We start from the raw sequence: 22247 nt of genomic DNA, 5'->3' as shown, positions 1-22247 counted from the left end.
TTTCCATCTGTTGTTGTTCACTGGGATTTTTTTGGTGGTGGTGGCGTTGTGGGGTTTTTTGTTTGTTCATTTTTAGCAGCCCAAGCAGTCATGTATGTTTTCTGGAGGGCAGAGCACATTCATCTCAAAGGATGGCTGAAGCTGAGGAGTATCTAAGCACACATGCTGAGCAGTAACATGATCCACAAATCAAGAACAAATAGAGTATTCAGGGCATTAAAGCTTTCTCAATGTCAAAGATGTGGATCAAAGGGATGTCAAAAATTAGACCTGAGCCATAGGTAAGAAGCTAAGGCACTTTGGCAGCTCAGTTTGGGAAGCACACGCTGCTGTTGCTTGGTGGAGAGACAGAGACTTCCTGGCTCCCATGCAGCCCATCTGGCACCTTCCACAAGCATCGAATTCACTTATCCAACACAAACAAGTGAATAAGCCCTGTGTGTTTAAAATAAAATTCTGTGAAGTATTAAAGGGAGCTGAAAAAATAGGAAGGAAGGAATCAGTCTATTTATATAACAGACTGTGCACTGTTCTTCTTGGTTAGGGCTAATTTCATGCAATGATATTATTTGCATGCTTTGCTGATTGGCAATGGAAGAGAAACTAACTCATATAAATTGAAACTACATAAATTAGTATGGATATTTTATCTCCAAAAAATCACTATTTTTTTTCCTATTTTATTTAGATGAACACTATTATTTTGGCAGTCACACCTCAATGCTTAAATAACATCATTTGGGATTGAATACACACGCATCTTGGTCATCAAGCCAGGATTCCTTTAAATAAATAAAAGCTAGATTATTTTTCTCTTTGAGCAGTAAGCAACTGAACTGTGAATTCAGCTCCAGAAATAAAACCTGCAAGCATATGAGGTCATCTAGTTTGAGGATGTGTTCAGTTATAGATGTACAGCAGTTCCAGACTAATGTTCCTGTTCCTTTCCCATTCTGTGTTAGGAGTGTTGAGAAACAGTAGATCATTAAGGGCCTATTTCTGAATGGCATATGATAACTGTAGCACAAGAATAAGGAACAAATTATTTATTTTTAGTTCAAATTGTTTAAACCAGGTTGCTGTATAGAAGCCCTCACTATTTTTTTTTCCAGCTTTGTGGTTTTTAAGAAAGGTTTAGAGTATGATTCCTAAGGGCTGGAAAGCAGAGGACAAGTATAAGAGTACAAGAAAAAATAATCTTTTAACATAAAGACCTTGATCATAACATCCTTAAATCTGGAGAGTTGTCATAATAACTGCAGGTTGGCTTCATACAATTACAGTAGCAAAGTGTAGAGACAGTCTGTCCACCCACCAGACATACTCCTGGCAGGATGAGCTCATATCTGCGATTACGTCCTGGAAACACGGAGTGACAACTAGCATTTTTCTGGGGGGAGCACAGCAGTGTTTGCACAAATTCATTCACTCTTCATAAAACAATGCAGGCAATCCATAGCTAAAGACATCCATCATTTGGCCTTAGCTGAAAGGCTGTGGTCCTTTGCAGGACAAGATCATCTTTCAGGATAACAGATTTTTCAGTAAACATAATCTAAGCAGGACTCAATGCTCAAAGGTATGTGATTAATAGACTTTATATATAGGGCTTTACAAGTTTCCCTAAATGAGAATGTACTATTTTGTCATGAGGATGTTCCATATTGTTTTGTACAAGCTGCTTATTAAGAGATAATGGAAGTGGTCCTATTTTAGCTGTTCCTGGTGGTCCATTTGGTCAGCCATCATCATAAAGGATGCAGGTAAATTCAAATTATTATGCTGTTAATAGCATAATCAAGAGATTCTGGTTGTGGAAAAAAATACAAAGTATGAAAGCTACAAAATAAGAATACCACAAAAATAAGGAGCACACCAAAAAAAAAAAGTTTTTATTGAGCTTCCACAAAAATTACTGTTCTGGCTCAGGTTAGCAATGCCTTTATCATTCACTGCACAAGAGTCAGATTAATTGTAGTTGGCAAGTTTGACGCAGTTTTATAGGTTCCTTCTGTATTATTACCTAATCAGTGCTTTATAGCTTATTTCTTTGTACCATTATATCATTTCTTCTCTGACTTAATCCACATAGTCTGAAAAATCACCATAAATAAGTGATACTATTTAAACTTCCATGGAAGAACATTCAGAAACTTATAAAAAAAAAAAAAGTAGAGGAGCTTAGGTTATTTATAATGCAATGTGAGGTCAACTGAAATTTCACTCATCACTCTCCTTTAACAAGGATGCAGTTTACTGACAAAAAGGAAGCTGGGACCAACATATCCATGCCAAATATATCTACAATATCTACATTCTATTTCCGATAGCATAGAAAGCAAAATAGATAGAGGCATTATTGGACTTGTATTGTGTAAGATAAAAAAAGAGCCATTGATGAGTTCAACGCTCCCAAAGCCATGGAAAGCCAAACCAGTCCTTTTGAAGGCCCCCCCTTCATTGCAAGGCTCGGTCTCTTACAGGTTTCCACTGCTCTTTTCACAACTTTCTCTTCTGCAAGTCTGCAGTGGCACTGCCTTGCCCTCCTCACATCCCCCAGGCCTCAGAATTCATGCTGAGTGTGCTCCAGGTGTTATTTATATCAGCAGGCTTCACACAGCTGATAGATAGCTCTGAGCTGGGCACATGACAGAAGTCAAAATGCAAGGTAGCGGGCACAGCATGACACTGACAGCATTCCTGGTTTGCTGCTTAACTCTGGCCGGGATATGCAACCTCTGGCTGTGCCCCAGCCCTCCTACGGCCTGTGGCGAGAGGCCAGGCAGCTCTGACAGGGGCAGACTTGCACCCTGTGCGTTGGGCCATCTGTGAAACCAGCTCTTACCGCTTGGTTTCTGAAATTTCCCTCTTCTTTCCTTTAGATTATGACTCTCAAAAGAGCTTTAAGGAGTTGAAGCTCTGAATACCAGTCGGATTTCACAGCTAGTTGGCCAAGTCTATCCTTTAAATCTCCTTAGAAATCCCAGGCTGCATTTCATTTTTACCTTGTTCCCACAACTCCACTTTGTTCACCATTACACAACCATCCTCTGCTGGCATTTCTGATCATACACAGCCACCCACATGGGGCTGGTGAGAAATGGGGCAAGCTCAGCTCAAGACTAAGCACGTGAGGCCTTGAGCGGCTGGCGCATGGTGGTGCCTGCAAGGTGCTCACACACAGGGAGGCAGGTGGAAGCACCATGGTAAGCAGTAAGAGCTTCCCTTCACATGAGACTCAAGGTGTAAGAAGGCACCAGTGTGATAATGCTCTTCATCACCCACCATTCGCCAAAACACCAGTTTTAAGGTGCTACAACATCTGTGTTCGCTGACTGAGCTGTACCAGAGACAAATGCATGGCAGCTCACAACCCAATGTTTCAAGCCGTCCACTTCCCACAACAAAAGCTCTCTGCCTTTGAGAATCAGAGGTTTGGGGACCATAAGAGCACTGCCTGTCTGGATGCAGACCAGGTCACTGCCAACAGCTCCACCAAGTAGGCCACAGATGCTCTCGGCTTCCCAGCAACAAGCAGCACCAGCACAAGGGCTCGGTGCCACCATGTTCCTGTGGCTGCCTTTGCCACTGGCACATCCTGGCCCCTCAGATATTTTTCTGTGTCCCTGCCCTCCACGCACACACACACTTCCTAAGTGCAGTTTGCCTGCCTTGTCTATAAATCTAAACTCCTTTGGGGCAGATATTTTTCTTACTGCCTATTTGTACTGGCAGAGATCTCAGCTGGGTTCTCCAAGGCCATAACTTATAACTCCCCAACTGCTTTTTTTCTGCTTGAAGCATTGTATTTTTGTCTCAGACAGTGAGCATTTCAGAACATAAGTCTGGAAATCTACATATTACTTTATTACAAACATGTTTATGCTTCTAGTTCTTCCCTCTTGCAGTAGCTGCATAATGAAACAAAGCAAGAATATCTCATAATAAAATTTGATGTAGACATGCCTAAGGTATGAAATCAGGAGGACTCGGCGATGGGAAAAGCTGCCATCAATCACAGCAGGCAGGCTGCTCCCCCTGACAGCCATCAGAGAGGTAGATTCAGTAATGCAATCACAGCTGCAGTAGAAACCAGGAGAACATTATGATGCTAGTCACTACATATTTAGTGTTATAACATACTTGCATATCAAATTTGAATGATGTGTACAGGGAGAAATTGCACTGGAGTCAACAAGCTGCAGCTGCTTACTTTAAGGCTGAAGATCTCTTGCTCTTGGTTTTGTGTCTGGAGACAGCAATTTATGCTGTTTCTGACACACATACACACTCTAACCCAGACAACTAGAAGAGGATTCATACCACCTTATCTCTGGATAGGATAAATTAAATGCCCAAAGGTCTACTGTTCTCCATCATCAGTAGCTATTACTTAAATTAGAATCCAGACTTTAAAAAAGGTGTTTTAAAATAAGAAGTTACCTCCAAAATTCCATTAAAAGAAGTCTTAACAGATATTTTTATAGAATTCATACCACAGTATAATTAAGTGCCACACAACCATCAGCTTATGTTCCCCTTTATGTCATGCAATCCATAAACCAAGAGAGTTGAGATGCCCTCATCCCCCCAACCAAAATGAGATCCCAGAGGAGCAGTATGGACAGCTCTTCCTCTAAGAGCCACCCTGTCTGTTTCTAAGCCAACATTCATCAACTCATGCATAGGGTTGTCTACACATTCATTCAGGAACAGATATAGAGCAACAAATTGTTCTAAGCACCCAAATTTCACTAGTTCTCCTCAAATATAAAACCCACATGGAAACTCAGAACCCTTCTTCTATTCATAGGAGATAAAAGATTTTTTTAGTCCGAAAATTGGAGTTTAAATTAAGTCATAAATCATGCTTTAGACAGAAAAATATTCTTGTTGGAGCAAATAAGGTATATTTGAAGGTGTTTTTTTTTTTATTATTTTATACTTTTGATTTTAAGAGTTCCAATTAGTTTTACACTTCTAAAAAGCTAAAACAAACCAAAGTGCAAGATATTAAAATTTAAAATAGAACTGTTTGAAAGCAGATTGTAAGTGATGTATTGCATTCTAATTTAATCAAGTGAATAGCTTGCAAAGCTTAACAAAAGACAGCAATATAGTTCAGTAAAGCCTCTGAGAGCTTCATGAATAGTCCTCCAGGCCAAGACTATTCAAAATTGAAATATCTAACCATAAAAAAAATTGACTGCCATGCCATGTGAATTCAGGCACCTAGAAATCACTAAGAGAGAAAATGTTCATAAAGCATATCAGATGCCTACAGACAAAAGACTCAGAGCCATTAATTATACTTACTCCTTCCCACTCCCCCTCAAAGAACTTCACATCCCATACTTTTAGACTTCTTTTTTTTCCTTTCTTTAAACAAGAGAAAAACTTGTTGGAAAAACAAAACTTGCTGAACTAGATTTATGGGAGAGAAAAACAGGTAGGCTTTCAGTGGTTTGGGGGGTTGGGTATTTTGTTGTTGTTTTTAAGTAAAAAGAACTCAGTGTTACAGGAAGTCTCTAAACTCTCCAGCAACTAAGTCAGCAGTTGAAAAGAAAAACATCTTTAAAAAATCTAGACTGGGTCCTTCTAGCCCATGAGCACATCTCAGTTCATGCTTTTCCATTAAAATACAGAGCACACAGTACAAGTTCTTTAATCATTTTTCCCCTGTTTGTCACATGCAGATCTGCATCATTAATTTCATAATACCAATAGCACCTCTTGTCATGCTCTTGCAACAGCTTAAGATTTAGCCACCAACCCTGGAAAAGATTTAAGAATTAAAAATGCCTGCACTGTTATTAAAAAAAAAAAATGCTTTTATCCCTTACTATGGGAAGAAGAAAAAGAAGATTAACTATGTTTTATTTTACCTGATAGAAATCAATATGCTAACTAGGAAGGAAGTAGTGTAAGCCCAAGCTCTTTGATTAAAAAAAGTTGATATTGTATATCCAGCGTAGACAGCAACGGGGTCATTTGAGTAAAACATTTTACAGGCCTGCTTTCAGCAGAAGCCAAGCTAAAAAAAAACAACTAAAATTATATTCTAGGAAATTCTGCTTAATGGAGTAAACAAATTTGCATTTTATGGCTGTTTATGTATATTTGTGATACATATAATATGGTGTGACCTTCAGAAGTAATAAAATTTGTGTTTTCATCTCATCACAAACAATTTAGCATGCTGCAGTTCGCTGAGGCAGGCCATCACTCTGAACTGAAGTAATAAACTCGTCGGACTTATTTCCCTGAAGCGTACTGACTCTTGGCTGACACTTTGAAAAGCACAAACTAATTGTAATCACTCTATAAAAACAAGACTTATGCAAGGGCAACTTTTTACCACAGCTTTCTGTTAGTGGCTTGACAGAAGTACATTATTTTCCTTTAACTGCTTGGAGATACGTTAGTTGAAATCAAGCAAGTTTCAACTCATTACTCCAATATAACCTTTGCAACAAAATACCATGTTTCTGCATTTCAAAAATACATAAAATTGTGACTGCTATAAATCCATAAGTGACAATGTCACTAGGTTTACAAGTAAAAAAAAAAAAAAGTATTACAAGTACTTCCTTTGTAGCTTGCTTCTTGATCTAGATGCAACATCAGTAAGCCTCATGTAAGTTTTCCTGTGCTTACTGAATGCAACATATTCAGGAGATTAAGACTATCTACTCAAGTTTTATACCAATTATGTATGACAACTAGTTGTTTGCCTTTGGGAGACAAATACACAGATAAGTCAGGGTCTTTATTTAAAATAAACAACACACCACACAACATAACCAACCACCAGTCCCATTTTCTAGCCAGCTTAAGTCACAGTAGAAAGCGTGATTTGATGGCCATGGGTAGACTGTACCATGTTTTTATCCCTATTGTTCAAGAAAAGGAAATAGAATAAGCCTAGAATTGTTTCACTACTCTGCAATATAGACCACATCCCTCAGATGACCAAGCTGGACACAGCTCATCATTACACAGAGGCAATATTAATAAAATGCAGTCTCCACACTTGCTGGAATGTCAATAGATGGTTGTCTCTTAATAAAGAGGCACCAATCCAAAGGAAGCCATGAATATACATATAGAGATATTAACCTTACAAAGGGTTAGATCATAGGTGAGGAAGAAATATATGTGATTAGCTGACCCTCCCAACTCTCAGTCTTGCGTTCTGAAGCACCTCATAATTCTTTTGATTAAAACATTACGTCCCACAAAGTACCATGAGTAGATGATCCTATCATATTTCATCTACCAGCAATACACCAGATAAGGCACAATGGCACAGGAAATCAATACTGTGTATTGGAGTAGTTGGAAGCAGCTTAATCAGTTTTTTTCTTGGATTAAAAAAAAAAATCTGCTTTGCACATGTGTTTTGAAATACCACTCGAGTCAACCATAAGCCAAAAAAGCCCAAACTGAAGATACAGTGCCCAGGAATTGGTGTACAGTTCTACAACAAAACACTAATGGATGCTCCTTTGATTTTTTTAGTCCTAAGACTTGAAATCTGCCTTAAAAGTTGAACAGCAGCATTAAAGCATTTTCCAGCTAAGTTTACTGTAAGACAACTTTTTTGAATACTCTAAGTTTGCTTAAGTTCTTGATTAGGAAGTTACACACTATCAGATTTTTTTTTTTTTAAACTCTGCTTCAGTTAAAAAATATACATATTTGTATCCACATCTTGGCTCGCACAATATAAAAAAATCAGTCCACATTATGCAAATATGCAACTTATTTTCCTGCACATCCTGAATCCACACAGCTCAGATTGTGCAGATTAAGCTTTGTGGTCACCTACAGAGGACAGGGGTGTAAACCCTTTGTCGGGAGACGGACTGTTTCTCCTGTTGAGCTGCTAGATTTTGTTTGGTAACTAAGAGTGCAATAAGCCAGACTGCATAAGTTTTCCACAGTGGGTGCAAAAGGCAGCACCTTTCTGATTAGGAGCAGAGACGGCCAAAAAGTCAATCACATTTGTCTGAACAATGCATAAGTGATGGTTGAACACTGCTGGACTGATAGAAGGCACAGTGTTTCAGAGAGATCTTCACTCATATCTTGGCTCATACATACATTAAATAAAAAAAAAAAAAAAGTTTCCTGAACTGGATTTAAATATAAGGATTTTCTAAATAAGAAAAACAGCATTTTCTACCCCCACTCCACATGGTGCCAGATTTAACATGTAGTGCTGTGTCCCAAAACAGCCTGGCTTGGACAACAACGTTCAATGTAAAGAGACATTGATAAACTAGAGAGGGTAGAAAGTAACCAAATGGTTTGTTGGAAGCTCCCCAAGAAACCATGTAGCTGACACGGTATGTGCATCTCATTAGGCTCCCTGGCTCCCAAAGCAACAGCAGTGAGAGCAGAAATGTCTCACATAGTTCTGCGTGTTTCCAAAGTCAAGCAGTTATGCTTCCCACCAAGATATTTGGTTATTGACATCAATTCATATGTGCCCATAGCAAAAAGACTGAAAAACAAATTAAGGTTAGTATTGCTCCAGCAGGTGGACACACCAGCAAAGAGCAAAACCTGAATAATTAACAATGACTTGCAAACCTCTTCGTTGTCTCACCTCAAGGCATTGTTGATGTCTCACTGGGATGAGAAACACACCTCTCTTACTTGGAGAGATTAAAACAGGAGGAAATCCAGAAGGATACCAAGTCTACACTATTTACAGCTTTTGCCATAGTGGGAAAGTATTTTTAAGTTCAAAACCCTTTGAAAAGATTTGCTTTGGAAGACAAGACGCATATCTTCCAAGAACTATTCTGGCCCCCCAAGAGCCTCTTCACATTCTTGCCAGCTCTAATTTAGTGGGGGAGATAGCAGAGAAGCCAGCCTCTCTGTAAAAACAAACACCATTTTAGCTCAGATAACTGGTATTCCCTCTTTCTGTCCACATACTAAAAGCATAATCCTTTTGGGTACCTAGCATGAACTCCAGCACTGAAGAAAGAGGAAGGGCTAAATTACACCCTGAGAAAGATATGTTTCCAGATTACTTTAATTAGGATCGTTAAGAGAAATGTTAAGCATAGACTGTAACTGGTCTGTTAATGAGACTTCTCATGTGCTTAATGTTTGTGAAGGGTTGGCTCATGAATCATTAAGCATTAGTGCTGATAGCATATACTTCCCGTGATCTCTCAAATCACACCAAAATTTCAGAGATACAGTGGAGGACATGCACCACAGAAAGGGTGTTATGTCAAATTTAAGTGACAGTGCCACCTCCTCAGATTGGAAACCACTGCGCTTCAACACCAGAGCTTGACAGGCCATACAAAACCATGTGCACCAAAGAAATGGGCACATTTCTGGACTGTGTGTGTAAGCAGTAACACAACATAAAGAGTGGGAATAAAATCTAATCATTTCAATATGAAAAAAGCTCTGTAGCTCATTGTTCTGACAAGCCATCTTTCACTTTTACCCTGCTGGGACATCTCTTCGGTTTCTAGTAGCGTTCATGTATTTTTAATGCTGTAACCAGACATACTGTAACCTGTTTACTTCACTTAACAAATAATAATTGGGGCTTCATATAACAATTTCACATAACAATTCTATGTCTTGAACAAGAAAATACAATGAGGAGCAGACAGATTCACAGGCACATGCACACCATGCTATTCTTTTAAAACCATAGCAGGAAAAACTCAAAGTTCTGGAAAAATGCACTAAAAGGGGGTTCAAAGCCCACAGTGGAATACAGATTGGTGACATTGTGCTTGTTCCTTCATACCCCAATTGAGTAATCATGAGTCACAGATCTCCCTCCCCTTCTCCCAAACGGATGGGCTTTTAATTGTATAAGATGACAAGGGCTTTGAGCAATTCCTCATTTTGTGGCAAGGACTCCATCTTACAGCTTCAAGCTTTTATTAGCTCAATATTTGCCAGTTCAGAAATTCTTAAGAGCAGTCAATATTTTCCTATAAGCTATCAACATCACCAGAAGGGCAAGACCCAGCAACAGATGTGTGAACTGAGGAGGAGGAAGGGAAAAAAAAAGCTCTGCTAATACTACTATAAATTTGAGGTGGCACTACCAGTTCAATAAATACAAGTTTAAGATTAGGTAACTATGGACTAATGCTCTGTCCTGTCTACTTGACAGCTTTATTAAGAGCTGGGCTTTAATTTTTGAAGTAGAAGATGCTTAGACCTGGGGGGAAGTCGCAGAAAAGTAGAGTTGGCATTGAACTAAGCTCTAAGTCTTTTGGTATGCAGACTTCTTTGAGAAACATCCTCTCAATCCCTGTAACATTGCTGTAATTAGTCTGGGTGCTCCAAGCAGAATAGACTTTGTGACCCAGAGGGTCTGCCAGAAAAGCACTCTCTGTACAAATCCTTTCAATCCTGCAGCTACTATGCTGGTGTGTTTTAAGTTTGCCAGACACCAAATGCTTTTTTTTCCCCCAGATGTTTTGTAGGAAAAAGCTTGTAAATTGGGCATAGGAAATGAAATGCATGCAGATTTACCAGAGGTCAGTCTCTGATTAACAGTTATATGAAATAACAAGAACATGATGCAGGCAAAATAAAATAAAAAATGAGCAAAAAAAATTATGATGTTAGATTAAAATAAGGTCTTTCTTCAGGAAAGGGGATGAGAAAACTGTCCTCAGCTGCAAGAGCTAAAGAAGAAAGCTTCTTTGAATGAGTTTTTACTGGAGTCTGATAAATTAGAGAATTTTGTTTACAGGATGCAAGAGGCAAACAAGTACCTTTAGAACTGCTAACCTTCCCATAGTTCTTTTTCTTTTTCCACCATTATTAAGAAAGGATTATGCATCTTCTCTTATGCTTACACCATAACACAGGATGATGAATCAAGAGGTCAAAGACTAGATACATGTCCCTACTCTTACCATATTCATCTCATCAAGCCATACTTTTTTAATTAATGCAAGGCAAAGAGTCTTTCCAATCAGTTTCCAGTTTCATTCTATAACTGATTTTTTCTGCAGCAAAAAGGCAGCAACTTCTCCTGAAATCTTGTTGCATTAAGAATACAACATTATCATCACAAAAGAAGGCTGTGCTGTGGTTCATTCCTGTGATACAGCACATCCCTAGATACTGAAGACTAGTGGATATACTTATGAGCAGAGCCATAGTGAGAGATTTTTGTATCTTGTTTGCACTGATGTCTGGTATAAGATTAAGATTAGATTTTTTTTTTTTTAAATCAACTTCAACCCTGAACCACTGGAATAACTGAAGATCACTCAAGAAAATTGTTCCTTTTTGAAGGCCAGATGTAATGATCACAACCTATGAACCTAGGTACACCACCTTCATGTCTTAGTTTTTAAATAAACTGTGAGCCTTCTAAAAGGAAGCTCCGTAACACTAGCATAAACTGTTGTAAAAGTAATCTAATCAGAACTTTCTCACTGTCTTGAAGTCTCTGATAAATCTTATAATTTTATGGGGAGATCAATTTCTTATCTCTACTATCAAACAACTGAGTATTGGAAATCCATACCCCAAGACTTTCTCCGAGGATTTACACTCTAACCATAACACTCGTATAAGAAGTATTTTATGCGCTTCTAATGAATAGTACTCATACTCGACCTTAGTTCTGCAACCTATCTTCTCCAGTTATTGTAATAATAGCAATTAAAGAGTATGTGCAAGCATACTGTACACCACTAATAAAATAACTGGCCTAAAGTACAGATGATGGTATAATATTCAAGTTTAAACAAATCCAAAGTCAACTAAAGCCTTGTTTCCAAAGTAAGTTTGTTGCTCTGTAAAGATGTTTAGACTAGAGTTATAAAATTCTCTTATAATATAGTACACCAAATCTTTCTCAGATTATCATATGTAAAAGAGTGTATATGCAGTACACAAAAAAATTTTCACAATGGTCATATGCAACCTCTCTGGAAATGCTAGGTGTCCATTAATAGAGAAGAAATCACTTGATTTTCCAAGCTGTACTTAGTTACAAAATGACCTTCATTTTAGGTCCAGACAGAAACATCTTCAAGACAAAACAAAGCAAAAAAAAAAAAAAAATCAAGCACCTTTATGACGATGCCTTCATGGTATTTTGTAGGAAGAAGAGATTCTTTAGCATGATTGCTAAGGACTCGAATGTAGGACACTTCTCCATACTGATAAATACCATGGCCAGTGCACTACCAAGTCACCAACTCTACAAAAACAAGCAGATAATTTATTGCATTTCTGATTAACCACAGTGCACAGTATGAATGTTATGCTATTTTCTGTTGGTTTTATGCCCACTGACAAAACTTCTGACATGGCATAAGACCTTCCTGCTACAAAGTTAATCCATAAACATTTATTTAAACAATATTTCACCCTTCACAGAGAGTTCTCTCTGATCTGCTTTGTCATGCAGTCACAGCATTTTTGATCGTCCATCACTGACTCAAAAGCCAGGATTATCATATCATCAAGCCACAGCTCAACCTGCTGCTAAGCCTTCCCTCCATGCAGTCATCTGAAGTCTGGCTGCTGAAGAAAACATGGCTTGAGTTCCGATTTCTACCTCTTTGATCCCTCTTTTGTCCAGAAATCAATTTTCAGCAGTAAAATGCTCTCATCTCATAGATTTGAGATGCTTATATAAGGCAGTAGATAAACATGCGCTCTTCAGACCTTTTGTTGTATTTTTCCCCACAACTAGACACAAATGATTTTGAAATAGGGACCAAAAGGAATACTGATTTTGTTTTTGTTTCAGGAGTTGCTTACACATCTGAATTTCCCAGAGCTCTGATAGATTATAGCAGGTGCCAAGAGGGGACCAAATAGTTTTATTCCTGTAATCTGCACTCATTTTGAGAAACTTGTGTTGGAAGTGCTCCCCTGATACATTTTCCAGCCTCTACACTGATATTGCAAAGAAAATTTCTCTACAGTCCAGACTTCACATTCCTATAGTTTTTGCTGTAGATTGCTTAGTAGAGCAGCTATACAAAGATATGCTGTCAGGATTTTAGCTCACTGAACTGGACAATTCCCTAAGCCTCCTTTGCCATCTCCCACCTTTGAACACTCCCATCCCTTCGCAACTCAGACGGACTGATGTTCTTGCCTCCCTGAGTCTGTACAGGGCTCTGCAAATCCCAGACTGCGCTGCCCAGGCTCCATTCCAACCACTTCATGCACAACTGCATCTGCTGCATAAAAGAATTATGTACTCACAGTCTTCTTCCACACTGATGAAGCCATTTCCAGCGGCAGCTGTGACTTTCTTCATTACCCAAACCAATGCAATCAAACCACGGTGAGCAAAGACCAGACATGTGCCCACCTTTCACTAACAAAAAACAGCAAGCAAAATCAAATTACTGCTACGAACATCTCTTCTCCTTGTCTGCCTGCTAAATTCTCTTTTAAACGTTCAGTGACCCTTCACAACTCTTTCAAGACTGAAGACCTTTCAATTACCACAGCACATTAGCTGACCCCCATTCACGAGGCACGCTGTGCTGGTCACCGCAATGCTCCTCCAAGGCCACGGCTGGAAGTCTGGCAGATGGCTTGGCAGGCAATGCTATTGACTGCAGATTGTAGTGCATCTCATCTGTAAATTCCCCAAAGATGACTGCACAGGTAAACAGATTAAAACACAATGCATGCCTTTGAAGTACACTTCCAAAAGCACCTTACTGAATTTACAGATTCCCTTGGCTTCTTGGAGAAGCTACTGCACACCAGTCTAAGTTTCAGTAAGCAACTTATAGGCATAAAACAAAATGCACTAGTAATAGTACTGGCAGTATCTACCCTGCACACCTCTGTTTGTAGATGCCTTCAGCTCTTACAGAACTTTGAATGCTGGGAATCAGTCTGTGGTACAAGAGCCCACCGTTTTCTTTTTAACACAGGGAAATCCATTGCAGTTTGGTTGTATTTAAGTCAGCTAGAAGTGGAAAAGTGTTGAAAGTCACATTGACAAGTTAATAAAGCATGCCTACTAAATTTTTCCCAGTAGGGAAACAAGGACAAAAGAAGAATCAAGAAAAATACCACAAATTAAGCCACACTACAGCGGCCAGAGATCAGAAGCACGTTTGGAGAAACCCCTTCTCTTTTGCAAGTGTTTCTGTGGGAGAGTCCTGAGCTACAGCTCTTCCTTTGCTCACAGATGACAGCAGCAGCGCAGAGCTCCTCCTGCAGAGAAAGGGGACCAGCATGATCTATTGCTGCAGAGAGGAATGCACATTAAGCCATTTCTCATCGGTTTGTTTTATTTGGGACCTAAGCTGTTCCATCCAGGAAATCTGGCCAGAGCTGCATTGAAACTGCAGTTCTGAACCTCTGAAAGTATATCACCAACCGAGCACCTGGACGGACAAAGGAAGCTTGGAGTCATTTAAAGAAAGCTACATGAATGCCACGTTGCTATTTCTGTGTATACTTCAAATATTTTTTGAAACAAGGATCTACAGGGCAGAACAAATGCATTGTGCACCAAAGCCAGCTAAAAACTGTCAGCAATTAGTTTCCTTCAATAGTCATTATGCTTTTTCTGTGACAATAAAACCCTGTGAATATTATGCCTCCTAGCAGATTGTATTGCATCTCATCTGTAAATTCCCCAAAGCGTCAGTAAGAATCTGTGCATGGTGTTGCAATTATAATGAGGAATGGTCTGAATGTGCAAGTCTACCTTCAACCATCTGGAGAGCCTCCTTTATTAAATTTGTTTTCAATGTTTATACAGTCTCATGGTAATTAATTTAAGAGAAAGTAGATTTGTCTCATGTTCAGAAGCCTGTCATTCATCCACTTAATGACAATTTGAAAGATTAAAAACAAAGCAATACATAACTATATCCAGTATACCAATATAGAAAAATGTCAGGTTTGTTACCTAAAAAACCCTTTTGATCAGTGCATATGATAGAGAGAAAGTCGATGATAGTTTGACTCATTACTGTGTAGTTCCAAATCAGATTTCAGCACAAAGCAAGGTCGTCCAGATGACACAACTGCCATACCATCATACTTTATATGGTGTATAGATACGTCTCCTGAAGGAGACTCAAGCTTCAGTTATTCACAATTCCAGAAGGATGAAGCAGTCACAAAGGGGCATAATCCTTTGAAGCCCCTGTAGCTGTATTTTTAACATTATAATTACCAGTAAACCAAACAAAGCACAGAGACGTTGCAGAGAACTGCAAATTGTCCCAAATGTCTACAGGATTGTGGTTTGAACAATTTATAAACTAGAAACAGAGGTGGGTTTTCCATTGTTTGGGGTTTTGTTTATCCTTTCTCTGATTAAATTCAATTCAAGCTCATATTTAAAAATAATTACACCATAGCATGGATGTGCCATTATGGGCTAGTTTTTTGTTTTAATTTCAACTGGCGATTTGAAGCATTAATAGCCTTCCTAGGTTTATTCACCACCTACCCATCCACCTCCCACAACAAATGTGACTACAGATGCTAGTCTTATTTGCATAAATATCTCCTTGCATCACTGTTTCCCAGGTACCAACTAAAATCCACTAAACTTATCACACTCTGTAATATAATTGAACAATTTATCCGTAAACAAGAGTAATTATTTTGAATTCCATTCAAACCCCAACATCAGCCAACAAATCCTGCCTGAACCAAGGTCATAACCAGTAAATATATCTATTTGGATAGCTGGTGCTCCCATGAAGGATATTATTCTTTTCAAGTGATTCTCAGGCCTCCAGGAGGCCATTCACCAGCAGCAGTCCAATCCTAAAATACAATTAATTGTGGACAATTAGGTATCTATTGTCTGCCATAAAATCCAGGACCACCCAGGGCAGATCCAGTAAAAGCTAGATGCCTGCACACAAATCACCCCACGTTTCCTACAGAATTTAGGTTATGTATTTCATTGTTACATCTTTATTTCATTTTAATAAATGAAACTTACTGATTACAGCATATATCAAGAACAGTTCTTACCAGATTGATTTTTTTTTTATGGCAATACAGTTGGAATTTTAGAACAAGTTGTCTTTTATCCTTCACTAGGAAGCCAGAAACACCGAGTAAACATGACTAAACAGATTTCAAGAGCATTTTAAAGAAGTCACTGAAGAGTGGATACAGGCAAGAATTAAAACAATCTATTAATTCTGCAATTTATCTTACATTGCCTCTCTTGGGGAGAAAGAACAGCTGTAAGTGAAATAATTAGCTCTGCTCTTCTGTATTGGAGACTGCAGTGAAATATTTGGAACCACTCAGAATTCTGGAGCTGAATTCTCCCTGAAGCCACATACACATTACCTTGCAAAGGCACAATATCCAATCGCGTGAGAAGGATGTTTGCAGCCTTTGTTTGTTTGTTTCCAAATTTAATTAAATGAACTGCAGAAGTTTTTCCCAACCCTTTACAGCACTGCCTGAAGAAGTACTTCGAAGTGAACATATTTCACCTCAACTCTTATTTACAATTTGGGATTACTTGGCCCATTTAGGTTATTTATAGTCTTTTTAGTCGGTCTACAACTTTCTGATGTAATGTGCTGAGATCTAAGTGCTAGCTAGGCTAATATTATTTGAATTTAACACTGAAATATACCTAAAAAAACACATCAAACCAGTGACCCATATGTCACACAGGGTGGCTAAAAGCATATAATAAAATGGTTCACTGTTTAAGCATTTCTGCAAGACCAGAATATGACCTTAACAACATCCCTGAAAATTAGTCTCACATAGGACTGAATCAGAGGGAAGATTCCTAGTAACTCCAGAAATAACATTAGATGTGTGAATTTGTCTTACCAAGGACATACTCTAAAGCTATAAATTGAAACAGCAAAATACTACACACCCCACGGAGATTCATTCTTTCAGAGTTGTTTTTCCATGAGCTAGAAAGTTTTCTTAAAAACTAGAAGGTGAATTTAGAACAATGGCATAAAAAATACTTTAAAACGTGAATAAAACATGAAGTGCATCGAATCAAAGAGTTAATGCTACTGCCCTAACTTTATTAGTCTATGACCAATGCAAGACTTCTGCAGAATAAGATTGCCTGTTGAAGTTCAGGGAGTTCATTAGCTACATCACAAGTAATCAGTGCTAGAATACAAACAGACCTGCTGCCAAGGACAGCGTCAAAGCTGTAAGAAATACCAGACCTGTGGGCTGGAGTAAATTCTTCATGCTACAGAGCTTTGCACCTATAGTCAAGACATTACTTGGGGAAATAGAACATTTTAAAGAATTCGGTGTGGAAGATTTAGTATGACAAAAACAAACACTGTGGGTCAAAAATGGTGTAGATGGATCCTTCATGATTGGTCTTAAGCACTGAGCTATGTCTAGTAAAAAAAAGCCTACAGCTAATCTTAGAAGGGAAAAATGATATAAAGGTAGAGTTCTATGAAGAAATGTCCAGGACCGGCTTTTGCATTGTGATATTATTGGACAGAGTGACTGTGTGCTTGAATTTGAAACAAGGCACTACACAGAATCAAAAACAGGCCTGAGGAAATAAGATTTATTCTTCAATTCACTATACCCATATACACATGCAGTCCATCAAGTGATAGAACTGCTATCTTTATATGAATATAAAGTAGAAAAATATTTAAACTTATCACTTTTTTCATACATTCAGCAACTTCCAAAATCTTATTTTCAGTGCTGGAGGCTGTCCTCAGCTCCTTACCAGTTACCTGCTGAACATCTATGAACCTGTCCAGCTACACGCTGTGCAAACAGCTACCCACATCTCACACTGCAAAGATATTTCTAATCTAAAGAAATTTTTAACTATCAAACCAAGCTATTTCCCATGGGTTTGAAACTTTCCCAAGACACCACTGCCCAAACACCCAGCCAGCTGGCCAAGCACAGGCCCTTCCAACACAAAGCTATCTCCTACTCGCATACATCTAAATGCAGACCACACTGTGCTGTTGGACCAGACTTACCCACAGGAGCATTTGTGAGCACTCATGCAAGTCCAGGGCATTGACACAGATGAAGAGAGCAAGCACAGACCAACCAAGCCCCGTTTTACAAGGCACTCAGCACCTGTGGAGTATCCCCCTGGTTTAGCAGCTGCAGAGAAGTTGGGTATTCACAGCTGACCTCACTCAGCTCTACAAACCCACACGGACCACAACAAGGCTCAACCAGCATTAAACACTGTTAGAGACACCATGCCAGGGCTTTATTTTCCTTTTCAAAGCATGACTCCATTGCTCACCTCCCTGTCCTGCTTCTGAAGGGAGGCAGCAGAGGCTGGGGAACGGCAGCAGCAAAAATGTGCAAGAGCCAGACCCTCCACCACGGCAGCGTTACAGCTGCTTTCTGACATGGGTTGGAGCAGCAGGGGCCCCTTTCTGGCCTTCTCCCCCCCAAAAAAGAGGGGGCCAGCCCCATCCACCATCAACTACCCCTCCGGCCCAGAACAGCTTTTCCTTCTTCTTCCAGGCCAGTCACCCTGCTTCTTTATGTGGATGGCATCAACATTTGTTCCTAAAATAAAGGAAGCAAATTCATAGCTGCAGATTTCCCAGGCCATATCCATCTGACAACTCCCTCCTGTCACCAAATGCCTGTCTCTCTCCTGTCACTGAAGTCGAGATCCACCAGTCTCACTGTCACTGCTGTCTCCCTGTGAAACACACTGCAGGGGTACTTCAGGTAGAAAGGATATCACCGTAATATAAAGGTTCATCTGAGAACAGTTTATCTTCCCATTTCAACTCATCACTTCCAAGTTTTTGTAACAACAATATCTTTAACCTGCCCAGAAAAGGGATAAACAAACTGATTTTTATATATTTTCCAATGAGATATTAGTGTATAGGGGAAAATGGAACATGAGGGAGGAAAAATGGAAAAAGACAGTATAAAGCTCCGAAATAATCTCAGATAATCTCAGAGCATCAATTTAAAAACCTGGGAACTGCATTCTCTATCTTCCAATACCCTCATATTGGTGCCTATACACTACTAGAGAGTACCTGTCCTCTTACAGCTCCTCAAAAAGGTTTTAATTTGTCTGCATCATTCACCATCCACGCTTCCAAAAGTTGTCATTGAGTGCAGTGAAAGGACAAGGGAGAACAGTTTAAACTACAGGAGGGTAGGTTTAGATTAGATATTGGAAATTCTTTACTATGAGGGCAAAGACACACTGGCACAAGCTGCCCCAAGAAGCTGTGGATGCCCCATCCCTGGAGGTGCCCAAGGCCAGGCTGGATGGGGCTTTGGGCAGCCTGGGCTGGTAGGAGGCATCCCTACCATGACAGGGGGGTGGAAGGAGGTAGTCTTTAGGGTCCCTTCCAACCCAAACTGTTTTATGATTAGTATAAAAAGAGATGCAAACATCTCTTCAAATGAAAATCTAATTTAAAAAAAAAAAAAAAACGAGACACCTTTTCTAGGTATTACTCTAGTTTTACCAGCACTGCAAACCAAACCTACCTGTTCTCCACGGCACAGATGCAGTGCCATTTCGCTAAGGCCTCCCACTGAGACCACAAGAGCCTTCCTTCCCAACTGCTGATGTACAGCTCCGAAATCTGCCTCACTTCTACCACAATCAGGAGCATATCATTAGAGAGCAGACAACGCACACCCCAATTATATTAGCACTGTATTAGCATCATCAGCATTAAAGACACTTCTCCCTCTTTATTCTTTTTTCATCCTGAATTGAGTTAGCTCATTGTGGCCAACAACAGAGCCAAATCATTCCCATTTGCACCTTCCCTAGCCTGCTGTCTCAGCTGCCCTCTGTTTCTCTAGCGCAGCATCCCAGGAGCTACAGCATCGTTCAACTCACTTTAATTTCTATTGTGGGCACAAATGCAGTGGAACAACATGCGCTTGTGATCCTTTTTAACAGCACCAGGCTGCAGAGATTGATATTGATCCGACTGTTTGTTGTACGTGAATGTCTGGAGCACAACCTCCCTGCCTTTTACCCAGCCACATCCAGCTGCACCTAGCAGAAAACAGAGCAAACAGCTATCCTAAAGCTTTTACAGAAGAGACCTCCTCTGCAAGAGAGTTGTATTACTCCCCTCTTGTCCCTCCCTGCCATCAGATATTATAAAGTTATCTTATTTTTATACACTACGTGAAGATAACATCTGTATTTTCTCTCTGCCCAGCAGTGCTGAGTATTATAGAAAGCGGCACTGAGCTAAGCAATGTGCTTTAAAACTATTAGCACAGCAAATCGAGAAGCCCAGTCTGAGCGTGAACAGCTCACTAAAAGGCAGTGGTGTTTGCTAGACCAAGAGCCAAGAATGAAATAATCCTTACCCGTGTGGCAGACGTGCACTACGGTGTGGTAGGCATGGGTTATCTAACCCAGGTAGCACGCCTCCTTGTGACAGCAGCATCTCACCCTTACATCTATGCCTTGTTTTCCCTTTTTACAATTTATAAGTAGATAAAAGACAGTGATAACATTCACTTGATTGCTGTCAAACGTAATGCATGCAAAGTGCTAGCAGAGCTAAAGATGAGAGGTCTCAGCATAAAGAGAACCTCACAATTAAGGAAATTCATCACTGCTCCACTCCATGCTTATTTGTTCTAATACAATGCATAATGAAGACCAAGGAAAGGACAGAAAGCAAGGAGCAGTTCAGATAAATATTTCCTTTCAAGCCCCGCCAGCCACAGGGATGCAGGTAATATTTCTCACAGACAGCGCTGCTCCCCAGACACCCAATAAATACTTCATCCGCCAACTCGTGACCCAGGTGGGAGGGCACAGAGATGGCAGGGCACAGCAGCTGGCAGCCCGCAGCACATTTGCACTGCTGAAAGGAGCCAGGCAGGTGGCACCCATCAGCCCACAGCAGGAACTCACCATGGGACACCTGCACAGAGCCCAACATAAGCACCCAAGCACACCTTACTCAGAGGAAGGAACCCAGGCTCTTCCCCCAAGGGTTTCACAGCTTCACAGAACAAGTGGCAACAAAGGGAAGGGCTGATGGCTTTGTGGGAAGCACACAATTGGTGCATCAGATCCCTGCAGCAGTTGTCCTCACAGAGCAGCCCCCACCTTTGCTGTGATACCGTGGCATCAGGGCACGCGGTGCTGTACCAGTCAGCGGGCTGAACTGGGAACCAGCCACTCATCCTGGTTCACACACCCTAGCCACAGGCAGACAATTACTGTTTTTACCTAGATTTTTATGTATTACTTCTCATAGCCATCACAAAGGGAACCTAATGGGGAACTGACATTTTCTAGAGCAAATCTATTCAGTGGGTGAGAGAGAGGAGCAGAGACAGTGGATAAAATGTAAGAGCAAGATCTGCAGAGGGTTGAACTATTCATATTGCAAATGCAGATTCCTCTCCACCTCTCCTTACCCTGCAGGAAGAATCCAGCAGCAGTCCAATGCTTGTAACTGCACAGTTTGTCCCTCTTCCCTAAGACAGTAGGGAATTCAACTGCCAAATAGCCATACAGAACTTACTGTGCAGTTGTACTGTGTCTGCCTGGGGTGGAATTTACTTTCCCTGAAGCTGAACTAGAGCTACCCAGCCCAATCCCTGCACTACCAGGCCACATGGCTGCAGCAGGTTCCCGAGCCTGGCCAACAGCAGCCAAACACACAATGAGCAGCCCAGTCAAGAACACGGGCACAGATGTCTGCAGCCTGGTCACATCCATGCAGGCAGGGAGCAAACACCACCCCCACCTCCAAGCCATACTTAAAATATTGCTTTGTTTCCCCCTTAAATATATAGATAGATATAAAAATAAATAAATAAATAAATAACAAATAACACTAACCTCTTTCAAACCAGGCACCAAGACCTTCCTGCCCCCCTCCAGGCAGCCAGATATCTCTGTGGCTTCTTAAAAGACCTTTCAATCAGCTGCTGGAAATCAGGAACAATTACTGATTTCTAGTTTTCACCTTCACAGCAATTTAGCTGCTCCCCTCCCAGGTCCTCAAAGACCCATGTATCCCACTGAGACATAAGAACTACACCGTATTCTCAACTTGGTAAGGGAATGCCTTCTGTCTATTAATTTGCTTATTATTTGTATTATTGTAATTTGGCTTTTGCTTTCTGAATTAAAAGGTCTTTTTATGTTGGATGCCTTCTCCTTTATATTTACTGAATACCTATGCTTGAAATAATTTTATTAAATTTACTATACCTTTTATGTTCTCTCTCAAAAAATACTACTTTTTAGACTGGGA

The 22247-nt window shown here is 40.0% G+C and overlaps 1 long non-coding RNA gene across 9 annotated transcripts in view; it reads right to left on the bottom strand.

Moving 5' to 3' along the window:
• Window positions 1-21926, bottom strand: part of LOC137859668 (uncharacterized) — a 124871-nt gene extending 102945 nt beyond the window's left edge. For 2 of the 9 annotated variants that reach the window (XR_011098446.1, XR_011098453.1), the window contains exon 1: window positions 21830-21921. This is a non-coding gene — a long non-coding RNA (uncharacterized lncRNA). Of the gene's footprint in view, window positions 1-12089; window positions 12221-17984; window positions 18043-21402; window positions 21463-21829 lie in introns of those variants that run through there. The other 7 variants (XR_011098451.1, XR_011098445.1, XR_011098447.1 and 4 more) reach the window with 6 other exon arrangements.
• Window positions 21927-22247: the final 321 nt, after the last annotated feature.

The sequence above is a fragment of the Anas acuta genome, chromosome 7, assembly GCF_963932015.1.
Source record: "Anas acuta chromosome 7, bAnaAcu1.1, whole genome shotgun sequence".
Taxonomy (NCBI): domain Eukaryota; kingdom Metazoa; phylum Chordata; class Aves; order Anseriformes; family Anatidae; genus Anas; species Anas acuta.
Note: the sequence above shows the minus strand (reverse complement) of the source record. Positions and strands in the feature narration are given on the sequence as shown.